The following is a 4,927-nucleotide window of genomic DNA, read 5'->3' on the forward strand; positions in this document are numbered from 1 at the left end:
AGTAATTTATATAGCACTGACTCTGGTACTTATACAACACTTACTATGTGCTAGGCCCTACTCTTGGCATCTGACAAAAAATATTTTTGTTTCTATGATAAACCTAATAGTATGGTATTAACATTATTCATTTACAGGTAAGGAAACTGAGGCCCAGAAAGATGAACTTGGTCAAGGTCACCTATATAGTTAGTGATGTGTTATGATTCAAACCCAGTCAGTCTGTCTCCATTCTCTTAATGACTATGCTATGTGGCTGCCTACTTCTTCAGTAAATAGAATTTGATGGAAGGACCTACACCTGAGAATACTTAGGTATAACAGGAAGCATGATCAAAGGGTGGAGATGAAAACAATAAGATTAAATTAATTTCTTTATTCTGAATTATATGGCTTCTTTAAAGACTAGGGCTTATAACATTCATCTCTATCACTATTTGCTTTCAAATAATACTAAATACTTAATAAAGAGTATAAAAACCTTACACAATACAATTCCAATTCCTCCCTCCTGTCTAATCTTCTCTTATTTTCCATATTTACTGTAACATATGCTATAAAATCAAACTACATTGGCGTTACTTTTGCTTTATACTATTTCAATAAAAGATAAATATACTTTGTTGTGTCCTTATCTTATTATTTTTGGAGATACTCATTTTTTTATATCTTAGTTTTGATGTAATATATTTTTTTTCTTGTTAAAAAAATTTTTTTTTAACATATTGGTGTTGGAGACCTGTTAGTAATACATTTTCGTCACTTTTGTTCGTCTAAAAAGGTTTTTATTTAACCTTCATTTTTAAATGATATTTTTGCTTTGTATAGGATTCTGGGTTAGTAAGTTCTTTTTTCAAACCTTTAAATATGCCATTCTACTGTCTTCTGGCTTACATAGTTTCTGACACAATAATTCTCATTCCTATTCTTCTGTATGCAGTGTGTCCATTTGTTTTGGTGGCCTTCAAGTTTTTCTCTTTATCTTTGGCTTCAACAGATAAAAAATATGATATGCCCAGATGTATTTTTCTGGGGAATATTTATCTTGTTTGATGACTCTCTGAGCATATTGATCTGTAGTCTCATTTCTTTTATTCATATTTCACATATGTCTACTTTCTTTTTCTTACTCTCCTCTCTTTTTGAAATTTCAAGTAAATGTTTGTTAAACCATTTGATGTTGTTCCATAGTTCTTGGATTCTCCTTCCTTCTATTAAATTTATTGGGGTGACACTGGTTAACAATATTATACAGGTTTCAAGTGCACAACTCCACAACACTTCATCTATATACTGCATTAAGTGTTCACCACTCCAAGTGAACTCTCCATCCATTACCATTTATCCTCCCAAACCCTCCTACACTTTCCTCCAACCTCCCTCTCCATGGCAATCACCACGTTGTTGTCTAAGAGTTTTCTCTTCAATAAAATCTTTCTTTTGTTTGTTTTTGGATACTCTATTCTGGTTTTTTATTTTTATTTTTTTATCTTTCACTACATTTCAGTTTTGTTTACTTTTATACTTCTTCATACTCACTCATTTTCCCCCTTAGACTATGTCTAGTCCGCCGAGGAGTCCTTTAAAGACATTTCCACCTCTATTACAATGCTTTTCATCTTTAGGATATTTATTTGTTTCTTTCCAAAGGGTTCCTATATCTGATGAAACTCCCTATATGTGCATGTAATGACATTCACCTTTTCCACAAAATTTTTTTTTTTTACCAAATTAGTCAGAAATCATTTGAATTTCTCTAATCTTGCAAGTCGGTCATTCATATTTTGAGTCTGGTTCTATTGATTGCTTTGCCTTTGGACAGTGAGCTGTTTCTCTTGCTTCTTTTCCTCATGATTTCTACTGAATGCCTATCATTGAGTGCAGAACTGTAGATTTTAAAATATAAAGTATTTTTGCATGAAAATGAACATACTTCTCTTTTGATAGTTCTTTTGTATGTGGGGTGAATCAATCTAGTTAGAAGTTGAACTGTCCTCTTTTCTTAAAAACTTTTATTGGTACTATTGATACCTTCATTGCAGCACAGACTTCAGATTCTCACGTCCCTGCCCACCATCAAACTATAGCAATTTGTTAAATACTTTAGCCAAGATATTCTTATCTGATTGTATGGCACATGATTTGACATCTCTTCTTTATGGTTTGCAGCAGCAAGTCGCTGCTTTATGTCTCTGGAGGATCTTGTCTCGTTCTAGATTTCATGCCACTTGGTTGTCTTGAGATCTCATCTACCTCAGGAATAGTTCAAGAATAGTTATGATTTTGTAAGTTATCAAGCTTTTTCTTGTTGTTAGGGTGGGATCGACACTATTTTTAATTTTCTATTTAGTAGAATTAAAACTATTCTATCCCATGATTTCTTGGTTTTGACATCACCTTCTGAGGCTACTAAACCAAACCTGGAATTATTGGCTCAGTTCAGGAGTCATCGGGCTTTGCTCAGCTTGGCTTAGTGACAGAGATAAGGTCACTCCTGCTTCTTTCAAGTTTTCTGTAGGCTTACACGACAGAGTTTTGCCTCTTTTCCTCAGCTTAACATAATGAGACTTCCTAGTTTCCCACCAGACATGGAGCATTTTCCATCCTTAACATTGCACAAAGTTAGTTTCTGACTTTTTCAGCCTGTTTCTAGACCTGGAGATTGGCAATTTGAAATTATGGATATGGGTTTTACTTGGCTGCATTTAGATCAGTCTTAAAAATTAAGATGATGCATTTGCATATAATATTATATATTACAGTGAATCAAAAAGGATTATCTTAAAAATTAACTAGACATAATTAACTAAGTTGTATTTCAAAACTATTTCCATTTTATTTGTCCTCATTTTAGGTGCCCACAGTCTTGAAAATAATTTGGATTAATAGCTCCATTTTTAATAATAAGGCTATGAAGACAGAATAATAAGTAACAACTACTGGGAGAAAGAACTGGGACACAAACATGAGTGTTTCCAACTCAACTCCACTCCTTCTATTATGCAATGATGTCTCTTTAAAAAGAAATTATGATACATTACTATACAGAATGCAACTTCAATTGTGGTGGCTCCATGAAGAACAGAAAATACTTTCAATCAATACAAAATAATTCAATGCTTTCTGTCATAAGTAGGAAAGAGATTTTCTGTCCTGAATGTTAAGTTTAAAAGTTGCTGAATTGACAAAGGAATGATGGAAGTACTGTAGCTGATATAAATGCTTCTTAAAATTGATGGCAAAAATAGAAAAGTGGACGTATGGGCTATCTGTAGCAGCATAATAGAACTCAGGAGCACTGGTAAAAATCAATTATCCCAGCGAGATTATAGAAGCTGAGCATACAAAGTGTATATTGGTAGTGGAAGTTGGCTGCTTTGGTGTGTTAGTGTTTTCTGGATAACACAGACATCTGAGGGTTTATAGTTATCTATGGCCAGTACCTACTCCTGAATTCTGTCCCAAGAAATATGCCTGCCATGACTCATTGCTGTATTTTTATTTTATTTTATTTATTTATTTTTCATTGCTGTATTGGTAGGCATCCAGACCGGAGGGTCATTGGAAAATGGGTTTGTTTTTCAACAGCTTTAATTTTACTCTCAACTTCTTAGAAAGTGTAACCCTCTGCAGAGGGTGAGGGCCATGGTCCCCACTTTGGATTCCTTCCACTTTTCTGTCACTTCTCACATTTACACAGAAGGCCCGAAGCAACTTATAAGCACTGGATCAAGACTGGGTGAACAAAAGGAGATTCATTTACTTAAAAACTTCATTCTGGCCTGACCTGTGGTGGCGCAGTGGATAAAGCGTCGACCTGGAAATGCTGAGGTCACTGGTTCGAAACCTTGGGCTTGCCTGGTCAAGGCACATATGGGAGTTGATACTTCCAGCTCCTCCCCCTTCTCTCTCTCTCTCTCTCTCCTCTCTAAAAATTAATAAATAAAAAAATTAATTAAAAAAAAAACTTCATTCTATCACCATCTTACCCTTCAAGAGAAACTATTATAACTGTCAGAAATATAATTTAATTTTATTGTTTGGTTTGCTAGTCTACTTTCAAACAAGACATGATATATTATAAAATCCTTTAATGAATTTGATATCAAGGTAGCTTTGTTGGCTATAGGGAAAGAAATTAAGAGGAAATGTATCGGTATTGAAATGTAAAGAGCTTGGGGAATTAAAAAAAAACATGGATTTGGAGTTCAAAGTCTTTTCACACTTTATCTTATTTTAGCATATGTGGAGATTGGTGAAGTTCAGTAACTTGTTTTTCAAACAACTAATTATTGTGGAAGTGGGATTAAATCCATTTCTCCATACTTTTAGCCTTATGTTCTACCAAGAGCAGATATTTTTTATTTCTCATTTCTTGACCTAATTTTACTCTATATCAACAGAGGATCTTACTTCTTCACTTTAAATTTAAAAGGCTGGAATTATATAGAAGCAAATCAGTCCAAACAGACCAAGAAGAATGATTCAGTGATGTGACTGATTTTTCCAGAAAATTTGAGTTTAAACACCCCTTCCGTGTTGTATGAAAGGAGAGAAGGTTAGCACTCCCCTTGACAAGGATGGAAGAGGCTCTCGGGCCTAACAACACGCATATGGTTAAGGCATTGCCACCTGCTTCGTGGCATCTAACCACTGTTTTTTTAAAACACAACCTCAGCTGCTGCATGGTTGCAGGCAAAAATCATGCATTTTCCTCAGTGGATACAACGGTGAGAATAAACTGGTTTTGAAATGTTAAAAAAAAAAACACACACACAAAAACACCCCTTGCTTTCATCATACAAAATTGCATAGGGTTTTTCCTACATGTCTAAAGCTAGACCAGGCAGTGGCACAGTGGATAGAGCGTTGGACTAGGATGTGGAGGGACCAGGTTCGAGACCCCGAGGTTGCTAGCTTGAGCACA

The 4,927-nt window shown here is 34.7% G+C and overlaps 1 non-coding gene across 1 annotated transcript; it reads left to right on the forward strand.

Annotated features, from left to right (window-relative positions):
• The first annotated feature begins 4,536 nt into the window (after nt 1-4,536).
• LOC136396182 (U6atac minor spliceosomal RNA) lies at nt 4,537-4,662 on the forward strand. Its single transcript, XR_010749584.1, has one exon. It is a non-coding gene; the product is annotated as a U6atac minor spliceosomal RNA (small nuclear RNA).
• The last annotated feature ends 265 nt before the right edge of the window (nt 4,663-4,927 follow it).

The sequence above is a fragment of the Saccopteryx leptura genome, chromosome 2 (genome assembly GCF_036850995.1).
Source record: "Saccopteryx leptura isolate mSacLep1 chromosome 2, mSacLep1_pri_phased_curated, whole genome shotgun sequence".
Taxonomy (NCBI): Eukaryota; Metazoa; Chordata; class Mammalia; order Chiroptera; family Emballonuridae; genus Saccopteryx; species Saccopteryx leptura.